General features: G+C 41.5%; 2 long non-coding RNA genes across 4 annotated transcripts in view; both read left to right on the forward strand.

Annotated features, from left to right (window-relative positions):
- The window catches only part of LOC147029648 (uncharacterized), an 84,540-nt gene extending 77,148 nt beyond the window's left edge, over nt 1–7,392 (forward strand). For 2 of the 3 annotated variants that reach the window (XR_015055996.1, XR_015055997.1), the window contains 3 exons: nt 1,213–1,312; nt 5,023–5,725; nt 6,016–7,392. This is a non-coding gene — a long non-coding RNA (uncharacterized LOC147029648). The remainder of the gene's footprint in view (nt 1–1,212; nt 1,313–5,022; nt 5,726–6,015) is intronic. The other variant, XR_015055998.1, reaches the window with a different exon arrangement.
- A 13,318-nt stretch (nt 7,393–20,710) lies between these two features.
- LOC147029649 (uncharacterized) overlaps nt 20,711–21,563 on the forward strand; it is a 52,091-nt gene continuing 51,238 nt past the window's right edge. Inside the window, exon 1 of the long non-coding RNA XR_015055735.1 lies at nt 20,711–21,005. This is a non-coding gene — a long non-coding RNA (uncharacterized LOC147029649). The remainder of the gene's footprint in view (nt 21,006–21,563) is intronic.

Genomic DNA, 21,563 nt, shown 5'->3' on the forward strand with positions numbered 1-21,563 from the left:
CCCGGTTCCCACCCCCTACCAGACACCGTCCACGAGGCCCGCGGGTTGCGGCGCCATCGCCGCTCCGCGTCTCATCACCAGACGGGTAGGCGCGACCCGGTCTCGGCCTCAGGCCCGCCTCATCCTTGAGGGTATTCTTTTCCTTGGTTTTGGGTATGTGTTGTCGGCGCCGTCTGTGAGGTAGAACTGTATAAGTGTTGCCGTGTGCTCGGTAGTCGGTATTAGCTCTGCATTGTTTTCGCTTTTATATTTGCTTTTTGTGTAAATGGAATTGTGTTTTCTTTTTTTTGTGTGCATTTGGTGGAATTGTATTTGTGTGCTTCCCGTGTGCCGCGAATAAATGTGCTTTATTGTTGAACTGTTCTCCCGCTTCGCTTCGTCTTTTCCTCCATTGAATCCTCATCTTGCTTCACGTAAAGGGTTGGTAGTGGGCTGAATACGCCCGATAATTAATCGAACCGTCGAGGTCGACGATAACACCGCTCGGTTATTCTGATAGTACGGAACGGGTCGCTTAAGTGGCCCGTGTCCGAAGTCGACCTGCGGCGAGGTGCGATCGCCCGGTCTACCCTCCGCGTGGGTACTTAGGTAGGTCGAATTTGGCGAGCAACCCTATCCCACGCGGGGGCTGATTGGCTCGATCGCGGTGAGACCGAAAGGTCCACCCGTGACTGGTTCCCGGCGTTAGTCCGAGAGGGTCACGACTGGATTGTCCGTCCGGTGGGCGACGTGCCGCGATTCGAGTTACGTGGCCGTCAGCACGCCGGCGGGTGCGAAATCCGCAACAATATATATATATATATATGCGTGAAATTTGCTGTTGTCTGGCTGCTATCTCCCTATGTGGTTAGGTTTCAAGAGATACAATGGAGACCTACCAGGCCTCAAAGTACCCACCCACAAGTACCCATTATTTGTGTCTTTTATATGTGACAAATCATATTTGTGTGCAGTGTATGATATTTATAAAGTGGTGTGTGTCGGCATTCCCATTCTGTTCATCGCCATCAGCATCCACACTGCCAAAGCAGTCACAACATAGTGCACATGCTACCTGGTTTGCCATTGCTTTTCCCAATGTGAGTCATGTTGGAAATTCAGCTCGCATAATGGCACACAATTGTCTGCTCATTTCAAAAGGTGCCATTGTGTCTTTAACATCTGCAAGTGAATGCTTCCAGATAGGACACTTATTTTCACATTTCTTTGCAGGGTGAAACACTCAATGATGTAATATCCTGTGTGAAAAGCAATGGGGTGACTTGCCAGCTCATTGTTGGGTCTAATTGAATGCACACAAGGTACCTCATCGGTGAGCATGGTACTATTAAGCCTATCTGTATGTACAGTGGCCTGCAAAAGTATTCACCCTCTTCCAATAATGCCATATGAAGATGAGTTATAAATTATGGAGAAACAATTTTTCCAAATGAACTTTTTTTTCATAACTGAAGAGCTCAAACTAAACAATGTTATAGTTAAAAGAGGTTCCTTGTCAGGAATACCTGCAAAAAAAAAAAACATGTACAAATCAAAATTCATTGGTTGCAAAAGTATTCAGCCCCTTAAATCAGTACTTGGTGGAAGCAACTTTTGCAGGAATGACTGCGATCAATCTTTTTGTGCAGGTCTCCACCAGCTTTGCACAGTGAGATGGTGAAGTCTTTGTTCATTCTTCATGTTGAAATTGCTCTTGTTCTGCCAAGTTTGATGGGGATCGTCGATGGACTGTAATCTTTAAGTCTCACAATAAATGTTAAATTGTGTTGAAGTCACGAATTTGATTGGGCCACTCAATATCATCTATTTTTTTTTTCTTATTCAGCTACTCCAGCGTAGTTTTAGCTTTGTGCTTCAGATCATTGTTCTGCTGAAATGTGAATCTCCTGCCCAGTTTCAGATTCATGGTTGACTCAAGCAGGTTTTCATCAAGGATTCTCCTCTACTTTGCACTGTCCATTGTCCCTTCTATCCTCACAAGCCTGCCAGTCCCTGCTGATGAAAAGCAGCACCATAGCATGATGCTGCCACCACCATGCTTTACAGTTGAGTTTGCGTTGACTGGGTGATGTGCTGTATTCGGCTCGTACCAGATGTAGCGCTTGAATTGAGACCAAAAAGTTACTCAATTTGAGTTTTTAGACGCGTCTTTTTCAGTAATGGCTTTGTTTGTGCCACCTGTCCACAGAGGCCAGCTTTGTGAAGGGAACAGGATATTGTTGATTGATGAACACTGACCCTCAATTCAGACATAGAGCCTTGTAGATCGTTCAAAGTCATTGCTGGATTTACTGTGACATCACAAACCAGTTTCCTGCTTGTCTGTGGCTGCTGAGTTTGGATGGGCAAAACCTGATCTGGGTAGAGTCTGTGTGGTATGATACATCTTCCACTTCTTAATGATGAATTTCACCGTACTCAAAGGGAGAATGAGTGACTTTGAAATCTTTTTATAACCCTCTCCTGAATGGAGCTTCTCCACCACTTTATGTCTGACTTGTTTGGAAAGCTCCTTGGTCTTTATATTTGCCTTGTTGGTTGACCAAGTAAGTTGCACCTTCACATTCCTTCGATAAGTGGGGGAGATTAATTTTTAAGTCACACCACTGCTTACATACAGGTGAAACCTATTACACTTATTTTGTAAGCTTTAAAACAAATAATTGGCTCCTGAAGTGATTTAGGCTGAATTACGCAAAAAGTTTGAATATTCGTATGCAACTGAGAATCATGTGATTGTCTCTGTCAATCATAGGTATTCACATTTTATCTGCATTTTTTAGCTTTATGACTTTGGAGTAGCTTGTGAAGATTCTATATGTTGTTTAATTTGAAAGAATTATGAAATAACCTTGGGTAGCATAAAAATGTTGAGACTTTGGAGGGGGTTAGTGGGTACATTGAGCAAAGACACGTTCGGTCGGTGCGTACATTGAGCAAAGACATTAATTCAAGGAACTTTGTGAAGGCTTGCACAAAAAGAAGTGTATTTTACTTTTCAAAAGGTGTGGTTATTCATGATTGTTAGCCTTGATTTGATTTGATTTGATTAAGGATTGGTACCCAAAGTGGCTCACAAAGCTTCTAACAGAAGCTGAAAATACTTGGGAAAAGTACTTGAGAGAAAGCTGGGTTATGCATTTGCACAATAAAAGAGTTGGAGGGAGACACTGTATCTGGGGCAGGCGGGCGTGGAGTGAATACTTTTACAGGCTACCACTGTGTGTTTGTAGGTATGTATTATGTATATGTGTATACTTGTAGCGCAGTACACTGTTGTCTAATCTCATCCTGTTTATAGAAATGCCTCCCGGAGTCAGTCCTTTCATGCTTTTCCCTTCATACCTTTATGATTGCAGCTCATCACCACCTCATCTCATCTTCTATCCCTACCTATGTGTCTCCCCCCATGTCAATCCCATCCATAAGTCTGTTCCCATGTCATCGCACATGGTGATGCGCATGTTTGTGTGTCCCTTCTATGTCTGTTCCCCACTTCTCTGCTGTCATCTTGTCAGCATTCCTTCCTCTATCATTTCAGCCCCTTAATGAACCCTTGAACTCTGTATGTTACAAAAACAAACATTGATGCTATTCATCCCTAAATGGATCAAAAACTCCTTTGGGAGGAGTAACGAAAACAGCAGACAGTGACAAACAGTAGGCTATTATATAAGGCCACTGATAGTTCAAAGCCGAGAACATGAAATAAATTTAAAATTATCACAATGCTGCTGCAATGTCACGAAGTTCCAAAATTTACTCATTATGTTTGTGATACTGTTTTGACTTTTGTCTATCTGCCAATAATGTATACAAGATTTTGTCTACAACTGACTTTTTGTTAGTTATTGCTGCGTTGAGTAAACAGGTTTAATCCACTGGATGCCATAAATATACGATCAAAACCAGAAAGTCGGGTTATCGTCAAGTTCTCTGAGGTTTTTTTTTTGCTTTGCACGAGTTCCGACAATGGGATGCCACATACACCAGTGTACGAATGATTATTAACATTTCTATTGTTTCTATTGCTTAACATTTTGATTAATTATACTATTAAAACCAGACTCGGTGGTGTAATGGTTAAAGTGTCTGCTCTGAGTCTGTGATGTCAGCATTTTGAACCCCAGCCAAGTCACAACCAAGGACTTTAAAAATGGTGTGTGCTGCTTCCTGCTTGATGCTCAGCATTTACAAAGCATAGAGCACAAACAAACAACCACAGATCGGTAATAATAGCTCAGGCTTTGATGGGCCAAATGGCCTCCTCTTGCGTTGAAATTCCTGGAAAGGGAACTCGTATTACATATATTGTTTGTTGTGTAGCGAAGCAGATACCAAAATCAAAACAAATAATTATTTTCCTTGTATGGTAGAGTTAGTCCAAATTGTCGAATTATATTCTCTTATGCTAAACTTCTGCTTGAAAGTTTTTCCTTGATAGAACAAATACTTTACCGTGACATGGACATCCGCCACTACTCCGCACAGATCCACACAGTGCTGTTCAAAGCACGTTCGGTTAGTGCGTACATTGAGCAAAGACATTAATTCAGGGAACTATTTGAAGGCTTGCACAAAGAAGTGTATTTTATGCCTCAAAAGGTGTGGTTTATCCATGATGGTTAACCTTTTGGATGATTTGGTTGCTGCAATTTAAAAGGAAGAAACAACACATCAATGCACAAATGCGTGCTCGGCACACATGCACAAAAACCCTGAGAAACAACGATCTTCGGGGCATTCTATCGTGCGTGCGTGATAAGCATTGGTACCCAAAATGGCTCACAAAGCTTCCAACAGAAGCTGAAAATACTTGAAAAAGTACTTGAGAGAAAGCTGGGACAAGCATCTGCACAACAAAAGGGTTGGAGGGAGACACTGTGTCTGGGTTGGGTGCTTCTGAACACTGATTTGAATAACATATCTGAGGCTTGCGAATGCACAGGGTAAGTTTAAAATCTACTTTTAAAATGATGACTTTACTATTAATCATGTTCCGCTACTCGCTTGTGTTAACAGGAAATGAATGGAACTCGACACCTCTTATCCACAGATATTTCTCCCATTTCTTCGATTTTCCTGAGGTTGAATGGCATTGTGCTTGGTGGTGGCTTTATGGTTAGGGTGGTGGGCTTGGCATCCGAGGATCCTGAGTTCAAATCTCACTCTTCTGTTGAATTAATACCAGGTGGAGTTGACTCTGCCTGTCGTCCTTCTGTGGTTGGCAAAATGAGTGCCAGCTTGCTGGTATCCTGTGTCAGAGTGGTGACCCATCCAGGATTGTGTCCAATAGCCAAGGAGACTGCTTCGGCAGCATCAATGCTCTGCACAGAGTATGCTTCCAATGGATGGATGGATTGGCATTCAGTAATACAACAATTACTGTTAACCATTTTGAAATTGCCACTCCTTTGTTTAAATGCTGAAAATTGCGTTAAAAAGGACTATTTCACTTACATTTTTTTTGTCGTGTGCAATTTGTGGCTGCTTGGCTGCATCATTTCTGGGGCATGGCAATGGTGCTGATGCAATGCCCCCTGTTACCAGTAAGCTGGTACTCATTTTCCCGACCTTGGAAGTTGACAGGTTAATTCAACAGGGAACAGGGGCTTGACCTCAAGACCCTAAATTCCACCTTAACCGTGAAGCCAACACCAGGCTCAGATCACTTCCATGATTTTGTGCCAGCAACAGCGGGTTAAAAGTGCCCACACGAGCAAAAGTGAGTCACTGCAAACACACAGACAGTGAGTGCTTGCGTGAAAGGCCTCGTCATCATTCGGACATCATTTTGAAAGATCCGTATTGCCTTGTTATCTACGTCATTATTCATAAACATTGCTGTAAACACAGTGTTGATAATTTGCAATCACAACCAAATCAAAACTTTTTCAATAATGATGAGTTTGATCAGTGTTGTGCTTTAATTTAGTGGTCGTCATTGCCTGATGATGAGGATGGTTATCAGTCTTGTGGTCTTTTTTTTGGGCGTGCATCACTCTTTTCCTCCAGGATGATTTTCAAGATCAAGCACACATGCTCGATGTAATCCCTGATGAAGACCGTTCCTGTGGCTGAAGTGCTCGACTTTCTTAGCTCTTTAATGTAACTTAATATGAGTTTTCATGAAAGTTTGATTCGGTTGTGTGCTTGCGCGTTTTCTGCTCCGTGCTTCTCTAATTTTGAGGAAGTTCGTTTCACCAAAGTAAAAACTCTTCTTACATGTTGGATTATCTCACCGACAATTTCCTCCCAAATTTATTTCTGATTCGTCTTGGTATTCTTGCAAGCGATGTCAGGATTAAGATGACACAAGCAGACTTCACGTTTGTTGGGATTAAAAAGAACATTAGGTTGTTTTGTGTTTCTCACGAGCTATAATCTGACAGTCAGAGACGAAATTCAACAAACGCAGCTCTGGAGAATGTGTAGCGCGATTAGCAAACAGGAGCTACATCCAGGGCAGGAACGGGAACAGTGGCTGAGCCATAGACGTGCAAAGAGGAGTTTGGCATAAACAATGGCTGCTTTCACACGGCCTTGCACATTCATCAAGGGCATGAATTCAAAGGCTCAGAAGCAGTTTCAAAATTTCACTTTTTTTGAATAAATTATTGTAATATAAATAACGGTCTATACAAATCTGCTCAGTATGTTGTTTATATATCCAGTGTATCATGCTCATGGAATCATTTATACATGTTATACAAAAAAGACATAGACATGAAGAAACAATGGACAAATTAACACAGTGTATGAAATTGAAACGTGGAGCCACAGGAACATGAATTTAACACTCAGATGGAACTGATAAACAGGCTGCTACGAAGCAGTGTTATCGTGCTGCATTGTTTTATCTTAATATGGTTTGGCTGTTTGTTAGGGTTGTCATTCATTTGCATCCTTGTGCTCTTATTTGCTGATTTTCTTTTTCTTATCTTTGGAATTCTCTAAGGCAGATGTGGATGTGGAGCTTGTACATGTTTTACTTGCAGGATAATGATGTTTGGAGACCACCGAAGTCTTGCATGATTACAAAGACATTGGTAAACTATGCACAAATCAACACAATACTGAAGGTGGTATCTCACAATAACTTGGCTCGAATCATTCCGGTGACTCTTCATTTGAACCTGGGGACACGGCATATTGAACTCTGTGCTCAGTTGGGAATGCCAAGCAAACCAACCTATTAGTGTTCTCGTTAAAAGGGATTTTACGGGTGTACTTGTAAGGCAGCAAAATCAATGTTTCATTGCCAGAATAAAGTGTTCGTTTCAGTATAATTCCAATGATATAGATCTTAATTCAACTTTGTCTAATTTTTCAGTGTATTGGTGGAAGAGTCTTCAATTTACTTGCTTTTGTGAAGTGAAATTAAATAAATTGTTTCTCAATTGTTTGTTTTTATTTGTGCAGACACTCAGCACTGAAACAGCAAATGATAACAAAATAAGAACAATAACAATAATAATAATATCTAGAAAGGCACTTGGTTGAGCGCATACCTCCACCACGTAATGCCTGATCCACGAGAACATATCGGGCCCAATACATTTTTGAAATATCATGCTGTACAGTACTATATCATTTTTGGTCCAATTTCTCAATGGTGAATAATCACTTAAAAAATTAAATAATTCTCGTATCCGAATCCAGATTTGGATTCTCACCAAAATCGAATCAATTCGGCCTTGTTAAGCACCCAACCTGTGCACCAAGTTTTATGCGAATCCGTCCACAACTTTTTGAGATATCGTGCTATATAGCGTTTTTGGCCCTGTTTCTCAATCGTGAAGAATCACTTAAAAATTCTCGTAGCCAGATCCGGATCCGGAACTTCACCAAAATCTAATCAGTTCATCCTTGTCCCACACCGAACATGTCCACAAATTTCATCCGGATCCGTCCATAACTTTTTGAGATATCATGCACACACTCAAACAAACAAACAGACAGACAGACAGAAAGGGGTGAAAACATAACCTCCTTCACCTTTGTTGGCGGAGGTAATAATAATAATAGTTGCCCTTTGTAGCTGAAAATGGTCTTACACATGTGGCATGTGGATGCCTCAGCCAACGAATTTGTTTACAGGTGTAGGAGATGCAGCCTGCACACTAACCACACTCTAAGAGAGCAAGCAGTGGACTCGTATGGTCACGGTGTCAGGGAATAGCAGAAAAGACCAAACCAATTGGTGCCTGCAGTTTAGCCAGAAAATTGCATTTTGTTCAGGTTACCCATTCTTCATTGAAGAAACCATGGGATATTTATGATGCAGCAATTATCATTGCTGGTGGAGGTCCTCCAGCTTAATGTCTTTCCAAATGACGGCAAAAACATTGATACATCGCCCTGCATGTGAAACACCAGGGTGCTACCATAGTTTATAGCTGGGTCAAGATTCTAACCCAGTCAAAACAGCTCAGACACAAGTGTGAATTCCTCTAGATTATTCTGCCAGCTATTTTTGGTGGAAACATACTTATAGTAGTGGGCATATGTCTGGTGTTGGCTTAATGGCTAGAGTAGTGGGCTTGGGATCCATGGGTCCTTTGTGGATCCTGAGTTCAATCCTGATTGGCTGTTGAAGTAATACCAGGTGGAGTTGACTCTGCCTTTCATCCTTCCGAGGTCGGCAAAATGAGTGCCAGCTTGCTGGGATCCTGTGTCGGAGTGGCAACCCGTCCAGGATTGTGCCCAATAGCCCAGGAGACTGCTTTGCACACTCTGCACAGAGTATGGTCCCAATGGATGGATGGACTAGTGGGAATGCTTTCAGAATGCAAGCAGATACTGAGGAGCATCCTTTACATGTAGACATAATAAATACTGTATAAGCTTCTTTTATTTGATGAAGTGGATTGTGCTTGCATTTTGCAAGCAGCTAAATAAATCAAGTAATAAAATAAATCAGTGATCAGAGTGAGCTCTTTATTTGACAGTTTACTGGTGTAGTAATTTTTAATGAGCCTGGTGTGGCTTAGTGCTTAAAGCGGTGACTCAAGATCCTCAGGGTCCTGAGTTCGAGCCCCGCTGGCCGCTGAGTTAGTATCAGGGGGTTGACTCAGCCTGTCATCCTTCCGAAGGTTGGCGAAATGAGCACCAGTATTCTGGTAATTATCCCTGCAGAGTCGAAGGCGACTTGAGGGTTGGCGTCAGGAAGGGCATCCGGCGGTAAAAACATTGCCACAAGAAAGGGTACCATGATTGGAGCATGCAAAAAACTTACCCCTGCTCAGGGAAAAAGGCTTTAAAATGGTGTGATGATAATGTTGTAATTTTTAATGTAAAAAGTCAAAAGTTGGAAAAAATAAAACAACTGCTTTCATTCTCATGGATTGGTGGACAACTCTTCGAGATGGAGTTGATGATTCTAAGTCAAAGACAAATGTTAAAGAGTGATGCTTATAAAATGAAGTAAAAAACCAACAGTGATTGTCATATCTTATTACTGTTCACATGTTGCAGGTTGTGAACAACAGAGCTCATTCGAGTTATCATCATGTTGAGTTAATATCTTTTTTCTTCCTTTTTGAAAAGTTGATGGAGTAAATCTTTTTTGAAACGTTGACAGTACAGTCCAGTGCAACAGCCTTTTTGCACACTTTCAATGGATGATGTAATGAGGAAAGCTTGCCTGATTACAGTTGTTTACAGCTTGCTACCACTGTACACCATCCGTAAAGAAGAATGTTTCAGACTTCCTATCACTGTAATGTACATCATCTGTATATAATATCTGTAAAGAATAATGTCCATGACTTCCTATCACTGCACAATGCCAGTTACTTTCTCCCATCCCGGGAGATTATGTACAGGAGAAGATGATCAATAAAGTAGTATGCAAAAACAGTAATTGTAAATAGTAATGTCACTAATTGTTGATCTACAGACCTCATTCATCGGTACAAAAGCTGAATATACAAGTCAGGAAGACATGCACTGAATTGACATACCGAAATCAAACACAGTGTATCATAATATCATCCATCAGCAAACAAATCATCAGTCATTCTTCGTTCAACCATTGATGCATAAATCTATCACACACCAAAGCTGAAATTATTCACACAACACTTTTTTTTCATTAATTTGTATATAATATCTCCATTATATATTTTAAGCAGTGGAAAGATCAATTCAATTTCAGCTTCCACAGGTGAGTATATTGTGCGCTGATTATTTACAATTGGAGGGTTATAATTCTTCACATTAGTTCTTCAGCACTAAGGCGGATTACATGAAATGTTTAGATTTACTTAATATATGTACATGTCCTGATGATCAAAGTTTCTTGAAAACTATCCTTTTTGCCATCAAATATATATATATATATATATATATATATATATATATATATATATATATATATATATATATATATATATATATATATATATATATATTCTACAAACATGTCTCAAACTGTTTTGCATAGTTTTATCTGTTGCTTGCACCTATAAATGTTCCTTTTTATAGATGGACATTTTCTTCTGTTTTGTCATCATTATGCGATGTTTTCCAATCATAGATAAAATCTCAAAACTGGAGGAACATTCGCTTCATCATCAAAACATTGTAATGTGGATTATGACTTCTGATGATGATAAGCATGAGCAATCCAATTATAGTACTTGCATATAGGTCGTCACTATTCTTGGTTCACGAAGGCAGAACAAGTCACAAACATTTTTGGAAAGTCAAATTTAGTAAACATTTTTCTTTGCAATGTGCATGTAATTTGCATATGCCATGCTCATCTATGTTTGTTTGTGAATTGAAAATCTAGAGGGGACATGCATGAATCTTCACATAAATTAATGACACAATGGTTGATAGTATGAATCTTATCAAATTATTCATTGCATTCAGACTACAGTGGCTAGGTGATTAATACTGAGATTAGTTTTTCCCTTAAATTTACACGAATAGAAAAATATTCTGAAGGACTACTAAAAATGTCATTAAAAAACTGTAAACACTATCTTCGTGGAGCCATGGACTACCGTGTACAAGTCGTAACTTTGCTCGTGTTTGTTGTGGGCAGCAGAAGTTCACTACAAAATTATGCCAGCGGCACAGTATACTTTATATTGAAGTTCAATAATAATTATCGGTGTATAGCCACTAAGTATTAACATTTTTAGGTTGGCATTCCACTGCGACCGCAAACAAACCCAGTGTAGCCCTACTGCTATAGCAGGTTTGCCCCCACATCGTTGATTTAATAGAATACGTAACAACTGCAGATGGAATCAATGGTGGTGTTGTGATTCATGTTTAGAATTTTAAGTTAGTCCATATACTCCATACTAGTCTAGATGTCAGTTAGGATCATTGACACATGTCACGGTCAGTTTATGATTGAACTTTGAAGGATGACACTGACACTAAGTGAGAGCAGAATTTGGAGCAGAACATCCAGGTATTGATTTTGACCATTCTGTCAAAAATTAGTTAATGGTAGAAAGGAGATCCTCCCTTCCAGATCCGTCACATTCATCATCATCATCATCATGATCATCACCGGGTGCGGCATCGGCGGCTACAGCAGCTGCAATCCCAACACCAAGCCTGTGCTGGCTGTGGTGTACTTGTAGCGCCTTGACAGCAACCTTACTTTCAGGACTTCCTTCAACATCAATCCACTTAGCAGCACATTCCTGAAATTTCTTCATGCTTTTCTCACTAAATGGAATTACTTTGCTGTGGGTGTTGATGACATGCATCAGACAGAACCCCGAAGGACTGCCTTCAGAATCTTCGGCAGCACTAGCATCAGACGACATGCACGCCACCATGACAGCTAGTGAGTTTACAGTTTGCCTGAAGTGAAGTGCGTGATTGGTTGATGAGCGCCTAAAACGAAGCGCATGATTGATTGATGAGTGTGGTGCTGTGTGTCAAGAGCGCTGTGATTGGACAATGTTTATAAGAAAATTGTCACAATTTCGGGTGTTTTTTTTTTCCATATTTTGAAAAAATGTGCAAGTTTGGAGCTTGACGAGTTTCAGATATGATTTCTATATTTTCACACAACATATTATAAATACAGGTAAATACATGAGGTGGGTCACGAAACTAAACAAAACAAGAGCTTGGCCAAAACAAAACTATATATATATATATATATATATATATATATATATATATATATATATATATATATATATATATATATATATATTTCAATCTAGCCACTCTTTGACTGATATTAAAGTTTGTACCTTCCAGGTGACATAGAAAGTTGAAATTTTACGTGACGATGTACATCGAAACCGATACACCAGGAAAAATCGCAGAACTGTCAGAAAGCATCCGTAAATGAAAATAAAGAAATGAAAATAAAATGCAGGTGAGTCACCCAAGACAATGGGGAAGCACGGTTCATTATTGCTTTCAATATGTCAGCACATCCCACTGGTGTATGTGTGTGTGTATATATATATATATATATATATATATATATATATATATATATATATATATATATATATATATATATATATATATATATATATATATATATATATATATATATATATATATATATATATATATATATATATATATATACTGTTCTTTAAACCTTTTTTCTTATTAACCTTCTTACCCAAATAATGTTATCATGATGATTGTAGTTAGAATGATGCAGGTTCAGAATTATTATTGGTGATTATAAAAATATTGTCGTTATAGCAATTGTTATTGTGTTACCGATGCAGTTAAACTCACTTGCACAGGCAGGTTGTCGGGTCAGAGAAGTGCACACTGTCCTGGTGGAATGGGTTGTTGATCTGGCTGTCCCCTTTGTCAGCATTCACTTGTGGATGTTAAAATGGTCACAGTGCCTTTCGAAATTAGTAAAGCCATTACGTGTCACTACCCCACACAAATTTCAAATTCTTTCCCTGACTATCGCTGGGAAGGTAATGGCAAACCACCCAGTATAACGTTTACCAAGAGACTACGTCAGCAGCAATTAATCTCAGGAGGGTGGTTTATCCAATTTGAGGACGATACAATTTTTTTTTAATTGAAATTCGCCCTAAACAAGGCTGAGAGCCACTAAATGTAAATGGCTACAGAGAAAAGAAAGAAGAGGAAAATTCTGGCAAAAGCTTCACCTAGTCCTGAAACAAGGAAACCTCTTCACAGGACCACTGTGCAGGAGGGGGTTACTGATCCAGGTGGAAAAAAATTAATTTTCCTTTCCACATTGATCAGATCAGCATAACACTTACTCAATATCATTATGAATCAATATGCAAGAATTGACAACTCATCTGGAATTTTCCTCTTGGAACTATTAGAAAAATATTTATCAAAACCTCTTTGACCTAATGTAGGTTTACCTCTTTATTGTTGTGATTGTCATCTGTCTACACGATGATGATGTTTTCCATCGTTTCGATCTCTGAGACCGAGTCACGATAACTCACCTACTCTTGAAGGAGCTTCAATTAATTAGTTCATTCATTCATTGGGACCATACTCTGTGCAGAGCGTTGGTGCTGCTGAAGCAGTCTCCTTGGCTATTGGGCACAATCCTGGACAGGTCACCACTCCGACACAGTATACCAGCATGCTGGCACCCATTTTGCCGACCTCGGAAGGATGACAGGTTGAGTTAACCCCACCTAGTATTAATTCAACAGCTGAGCGGGATTTGAATGCAGGACCCTAGGATCCAAAGCCTGCCACCCTAACCAGTGCCCACCAATCTTTAATGCCCTTAATGCCCACCAACAACCAGTGCTGGCAGACGGGTCCTCATCTTTAACATCCTCCGAATGGACAGCACACATGTTGATGCTTCACTCTGTCTGTGAAACACCAGGATGACAGTTGATAGCAAGTCCCAGATTATAACCCCAGTTGGACACCTCAGAGGAAAGTGCACATACCTCTAGGCCAGCCAACACTCGTCAGTAAGCAAATGGGTGTCAATTCTATAGTTTGCTCTAATTTGGTTGTTTTCTGTTATTCCTGCATAAATGCAAAAAAAAAAAAAAAAAAAAAATCAAACAAACTTTTTGCTCAATGCACTGTGAGAAAAGGATTTTTTTTTGGAGGAATCTGACTACAAAATGTTTAAATAACAATGCTTCCCTGAAATAATTACAAGCAATAAAAGAATTATTCTGGAATGGAAATATTTGTTACATTTAATGGGCTGATTATATGATTGCAGATATTTTATTTGCCTTTGAAGAACAAGTGTTTTTTGCAATATTGTACGAAGGCTCTTTGATTCGAAGCCACTGATGCCTCTTTACCCCCAACCCCCACCACTCCCAACCTCCACACAGAAACTCCTGCCCCACAACCTCTCTGCCTAAAATTGTAACACTTTGATGTGGGATCCTTGCTGAGAATTTCATATCAGGTTGCTTTGTGAAGGATAAAACTTCCGTGCAGACTTCTTTGTTTTTCAAAGTGGTCCATTGTTTTGTTGAAAGACATGAAGAGCACGTTTAAATGTTTCTCCTCACCTCACTCAACATTTTTTTTGTTGTTGCTGCCTATCCTATGAATACAATCAACATTGGAAGCAATTAAATCGTGAGAGTAAGCATCCAAGCTGCCAAGCCTGGGTTAGAATCTCGACCTAGCTCTTAAATGTAAAACTGGTGTTTGTCTCAATTAGGGTGATTCATCAATGTGTGTGCCGTCCATCGAATGGGCATTGAACATGGTGTCCCATCTGTCTGCATTAGTCGGTGGCCGTTGAAGATCACACGGTATCTTTCACAAAGAGTATGTGAGCTATCATCGGCACCATGGCCAAGTTCCAAATTCCTGCCCTATCTTCCTGAATCGGAGGGAAGACCCGATCAGGACTGTAGCCGAGCAACTGCTTCGGCAGCACCAACGCTGTGCATAGAGCATGCATGGTACATGATGATGATGATGAAGAAATCTTTCCTTATTATTTACATGTGTTATATATTATGTGTATAATATCCAAGGATCCTGAGTTCAAATCCTGCTTGGCTGTTGAATTAACCCCAGGTGGGGTTGACTCTGCCTTTCATCCTTCCGAGGTCGGCAAAATGAGTGCCATCTTGCTGAGATCCTGTGTCGAAGTGGTGACCCGTCCAGGATTGTTCCCAATAGCCAAGGAGACTACTTCGGCAGCACCAACGCTCTGCGCAGAGTATGGTCCCAATGGATGGATGGATGGATAATACATTGAAAAATAGTGGGCTGGCAGGGTATCTTAGAAGAATGCGCACTTGTCTCTAAGCTGTCTAGCCTGGGTTAGAATCCTGGCCGAGTTATTAACTGACACACTGGTGTTTCACATGCAGCGTGAATATGTATACCTTCCGTCAGTCGGACATTAAGCCCATCTGCCAACATTGATTATATATGGATGTTGAAGATCACAAGGTGTCTTTTGTGAAGAGTTGGCAAGAAATCACCAGCACCCTGAACAAAATTACAAATTGCTGCTGCCTTCCGTCGAACGTTAGTCCTCGCCAGCCGGTTTGTGATATTCATGACATGGCCAAAAGTTTGTGGACACCTGCTCGTCCAACATCTCATTCCAAAATCATGGGCATTAACATGGAGTTGGTCCTCCCCCACCCCCTTTGCTGCTATAACAGCCTCCACTCTTCTTAGAAGGCTTTCCACCAGATGTTGGAACATTGCTGCGGGAATTTGCTTGCATTCAGCCACAAAAGCATTCGTGAGGTCGGGCACTGATGTTGGGCGATAAGGTTTGGCTTGCATTCGGTGTAACAATTCATCCCAAAGGTGTTCGATGGGGTTGTGGTTAGGGCTCTGTGCAGGCCAGTCAAGTTCTTCCACACCAATCTTGACAATCCATTTCTGTATGGACCTCACTTTGTGCATGGGGGCATTGTCATGCTGAAACAGGAATGGGCCTTCCCCAAACTGATGCCACAAAGTTGGAAGCACAGAATCGTCTAGAATGTCATTGTATGCTGTAGCATGATGATTTCCCTTCACTGGAACTAAGGGCCTAGCCTGAACCATAAAAACAGCCCCAGACCATTATTTCTCCTCCACCAAACTTTACAGTTGGCACTATGCATTTGGGCAGGTAGCGTTCTCCTGGTATCCACCAAACCCAGATTCAGCCGTCGGACTGCCAGATGGTGAAGTGTGATTCAACACTCCAGAGAACGTGTTTCCACTGCTCCAGAGTCCAATGACAGTGAGCTTTACACCACTCCAGCCGAGACTTGGCATTGTGCATTGTGATCTCAGGCTTGTGTGCGGCTGCTCGGCCATGGAAATGCATTTCATGAAGCTCTCGATGAACAGTGTTTGTGCTGTCGTTGCTTCCAGAATCAGTTTGGAACTCGGTAGTGAGTGTTGTAACCGACGACAGACGATTTTCCCACGCTACGCACTTTAGCACTTGGCAGTCCCATTCTATGAGCTTGTGTGGTCTACCACTTCATGGCTGAGCTTTTGTTGCTCCTAGACGTTTCCACTTCACAATAACAGCACTTACAGTTGACTGGGGCAGCTCTAACAAGACAGAAATTTGACGAACTGACTTGTTGGAAAGGTGGCATCCTATGACGGTGCCAAGTTGAAAGTCACTGAGCTCTTCAGTATGGCCCATTCTACTGCCAATGTTTGTCTATGGAGATTGCATGGCTGTGTGCTTGATTATATACACCTGTCAGTAATGGGTGTGGCTGTAATTTCTGAATCCACTAATTAGAACGGGTGTCCACATACTTTTAGCCATGCAGTATACTTGGGTCCAAAATGTACCTCAGCCGACCTCACAAGAAGGTGGGAATATTTGGGGCCATGAAAATGTCGTCGTACTCATGTACAGTAGATATAGTGAGAAATATAATTCATTGTTTCTTGGACTTTTTGGACTGAGTATCTTGTTCTTTGAACATTTTGAATTCCTTTTGAAGATCCAGCAGTATCCAATATGAGTAAAACATTCTAGGCTTTTGTAGATTTAAATGCTATACAACATAATGTAGCACTGATTCATTCAAAGGATTTTTTTTCCATATTGTGTGTGCTTGTCTTTATAAAAGGTGGTACATATTGCTTGTTTAGTCATAGGTTTTACATACTTGCTTGATAAAATATGTAACACTTGTTTATTAATCAGACATTTTATGGGGAAAATGATTAAAAATTATTTTGAATGACATACGTTATGTCATCGCAATCCCTACCAATCTTTCCATCTGAATATCCTGTCATTTAATTGTTCTTATTCTGTTTATCCTATCTTCCTTGTATAATTTATTTTCATAGTGATTCAGAATAAAGAACTATAAGGTCTTGCTTGTGAAGGCTAGTTTCCATTTGCATTGACGGACAAGTATAACAAAGGTTGAAATCAAGAGAATGTTTCTTGAGTGATGTTAATTGCCCTGGGAAGGAAGGAAATGCTGACTTTTCAGGTGTTTACCCTTCATTGGAGCAAGAAAACCTCCAAAAAACTAGAAGGGCACTCTTTGATGTCGCGACATTGCCAGATATGCCTCCACCCACATATTACATCATCATACATACTTGTACCAAGTTTGATTTAAATCCCTGAACCCAGATTCAAAATATTAAATAATTCCTGCTGCCAGACCATGCGTCCAATCAGGTTGAAATTTAAAACGTATATTCCCCATGATTCCGAAATCATAATTGTGATTTTTCAAATCAATTGATGAAGTGGTTCAACAGAAATGTTTTTATTAAAGACTTTCATTCAATCTAATATGTCTGCCAGACCATGTGACCCATGATGTTGGTACAGATCCGGGGCTTAGGGCTCGCCATGAGGGGAAGCACTCAGGTCCCTCCTGAACCCCCAGTTCTGAGGCTGCCAGGCACAGATAACTCCGCACACAGACAGGTTTCCAAGCGAACGCCGATCGGCACTGCCAATCCTGGTAGGGTTACACTACCTCCCATGATACCTTACCTGTGGACGGCCAAGTCAATTGGGTCTCACGCCCTCAGCACACACTCAGACTACTGCCGAGTGGTACAGTGAGTGTGCGCTGGCTAATAAAGCAAATTAGGTGGGGTACAACTTCCCATCCAACAACACTTGTGCACTGTTGGGCCAATAAAAGAAAAGACAACCAAGACAGATTGGAAACGACAACAAACAATTATTTATTACACACACACACACGCACACACACACAAACACACACACAAATACACACACACATGCAAGCAATCATTTAAAAGTAAGCATTTACAAGAATGCTTGGTGTTGGCTTAATGGTTAGGGTGGTGGGCTTGGGATCCTCGGTCCTGAGTTCAAATTCCGCTCAGCTGTTGAATTTATACGAGGTGGGGTTAACTCGGCCTGTCATCCTTCAGAGGTTGGCAAAATGAGTGCCAGCTTGCTGGTATCCTATGTTGGAGTGGTGTCCCATCCAGGATTGTGCCCAATAGCCAAGGAGACTGCTTCGGCAGCACCAACGCTCTGCACAGAGTATGGTCCCGATGGATGGATGGATTTACAACAAGAAAGCAACAGGCATATCAGAGCAGATTTAACCATAACATATATTCTTCTTATTCAGTCTTAGTTACACAAAAGATGTGGCCATCATTCATTTGGGGGGGGGAGAAGAATACAACAAGAAGAACTTGAAAATATAAGAAAAGTATGGTGAAAAGAAAAGCAGTCTCTTCTTTTCCCCCTCACCTCACACAGCTAAAATATACACGAGAATGGAGGAAAATGGTGGGGAATATAGGCAGTGGCGATGGGACATGCAGCCCAATCCCTGATGTCCCCAAACCCAGTGGGTGAGTGCTCTCCGGCATCTCAGATATGCGAGCTAGATATGTGACTCGCCCTCATTTGCCTCAACTTCTTCCTCCTCAGGCCACTGTTGATGAAGTGCTGCATTCACCCTCCTCGTCCTTCATGGCTGACAGGATCAAGCCCGCAGCACGATGCTTGTGGAAGGAGTATTCTACTTCCACAGAAGCTTGACACCACAAACTGCCTCGTGGAACCTTTCCTTCTTCACCCTCACACGCTTTTTCCATTCTCTCATGAGCTTTCTCCATCCATCAGCCTTCCGCATATGTGAGTCTTCTGCTTATCTCGTTTTCTTCCTCTCGTAAGCTCTTTTCCTTCTCTCACGAGCCTTTCCTGTCTTTGAGCCTTCTGCTCATGAGCTGTTTTTGCCCCAGCTCATGAGGGCAGTGCCAGATTAAGCCTCGGCTGGCCCTAAGGCACATTTTGAAATTTTAGAGCATGGCCTGAAAAATTTAAATTAGATCTCGGGCTCATGGAAATGGACCCCAGACAAAAGATGAACTGATTCAAGAACAAAATATTTAATACAAAAAAGACAAATATTTAATGTGAAAAGAAAATAGTTTATTTAATCCCTCTATATAATTTGCAGTGTATGAATATATGCATGACAAAACACGTACAGATTTGGCACTTTGCTTTAGAGTTTACTAGACCTTAGATTGCAACCTTGCACGCTTTTACAACTGAAAACTCTTCAATTACGGAACTGAAGTCCAGTTCTCGGAGCAAATCACTTTCAATGCACAAAAGGGCCAATGCACCAAGACGCTGTTGATGCATGGTAGAACGCATGGTACCTGGCACCATAGGATTCCACCTTTGGGATGATGTCTTCTTTAGCATAGTCATCAGATATCTTTGAAGTGCGTGGAGGTAGGGCATTGATAAGTGCTGAGCCATCAATGATGACTACATCTCCCCTTGGTTCTCTGTCTGGGATGTTCACTTGTGCTTCAAGAATTTCAGCCAGCTGGGACTTCAAATTTTTTTGAAGTTTTTTTTTTTTTTTTTCAAATGGCTAATCGGGAAGATTTGATCAGAAAGGCCTGCAGAACAGAAATGCCAAATTTGATGCTTGTATCATAATTTGCACGATTTTTCTACTATCTGCTACACTATAGTGTCACCATCGTCGGCCGGCTTGTCTTCGACAGGATCAATTGCGGGGGATGTTGAAGGGGAGTCCTTAGTTGAATCTATATCATCATCACCACCAACAGCAGCAGCAGCATCTTTCTCCACCACATGGAAAAACGATGTCAATTTATGAGTCTTCTTGAGTAGTTGATCCTCCTTATGCTTCTTTTTCTGCAACTCCTAAGCTCGCTCCCAGCCACCTTTGCGTCCTGACATAACGATGGATTGAATATGCAAATAGAACATCAGATGTACAAGTTTTAAAAGCTTTTATTGGAAAATACAAACCACATTAAACACGATACAGTGTTTACCTCACCTCCGACCGCGTGTCTCATGGCGAACGTGTCGAGTCTGAGGCGGGGCGGGGAGGACGCCCGCTCCCTGCCGATTGGCTATGGAGGGACGCCGTGCCTCCGCTAGACTCCTCCCACGCGCGCGCCTGCTGACTGACGTGCGCACGAAGAAAGCCGCGAGCGTCATGACGTCAGGATGGACGTGAAGATGGCGTTGTTGTCGTTGTCGTTGTTGTCGTTGTTGTTGTTGTTGCGGGAGATGGGGTATTCCAATAACAAATCGCAGCGCATTTACACTTATTCACCCATTAGACCAAGGGGAGGAAGCTATCTATAAAACACGTTGCCTAAATTTTTGTGGCCCGAATTTTTGGCTGGCCCTGAGGCACAACATGCCTTGTCTGCCTAATGGTTCATCCGGCTCTGCATGCGGGCCTGTCCCTCATTGGTTCACCGTCGATAAGGGCGGATCCACGACGTCGCTTGTGGAAAATGCCACGTCAATCTGAGGCACAACCCTTGTCCCTCCCCTCATGCGCACAAGGCAGCAACAGAAGCCAGTGCCCTCCCTTGAGTGCAAGCGTTCATCCGTACAGTCTTGCAGTGTATGTACCGTTTCGCATGTGAGATGCGCCATCCCACAGGCCACGGACACCGAGCATCATGTGCTGTGTCATGAACATGCATGCAAGAATGGAGTGAAAATGGAGAGGGACTCCACCGGACCAAGGGATGACTGGACGGCTGCGGGGTTGAAGGTAAGAGCAATGGGTTGATGGAGGGATTGTCAAAAGGAGCAGAGGAGTGTGGGGAGGTGGGGTAACAGACCGATGGGAAAAAGGAGGGATTGTTTAAAAGATGTTTGGTGAATGGGAGATTATTGGATTGAGAAAGGCAAGGGGTGGGGGGGGGGGTGGGGACAGACCGATGGGGAAAAGGATGAATGATTGAAAGTAGAGGGATTGAACAGAACGATGGTGTGAAGAAGGAAAGATTGAAAGGAACAGAGGGGGAGGGGGAGATATTACAACAGGGAAATATGACCAAGCCAACACATGACCACCAAACAACCCCTCGACAGGAACCAAGAACTATCGACATTAAGACTAATGAAATAACTAATCCTTACCTCAGGTTACCTACATGTCCATGTATGCTCTCCCCATGCGGTAAGTTTTTTTCAAAACCGTAACAATGTCATAGGTGGAGAACTTTTTGTTCCTCTTGGATCGGTGATCATAATTGTAAAGTTTCACCTCAATCTGTTTGGCCATTTCGGAAAAGAAGGTTTTTTTTAAACGTTTTAATGTTAAAAA

Source organism: Eptatretus burgeri, chromosome 3, assembly GCF_056783735.1.
Source record: "Eptatretus burgeri isolate ZD-2024b chromosome 3, Ebu_testis_v1, whole genome shotgun sequence".
NCBI lineage: Eukaryota > Metazoa > Chordata > Myxini > Myxiniformes > Myxinidae > Eptatretus > Eptatretus burgeri.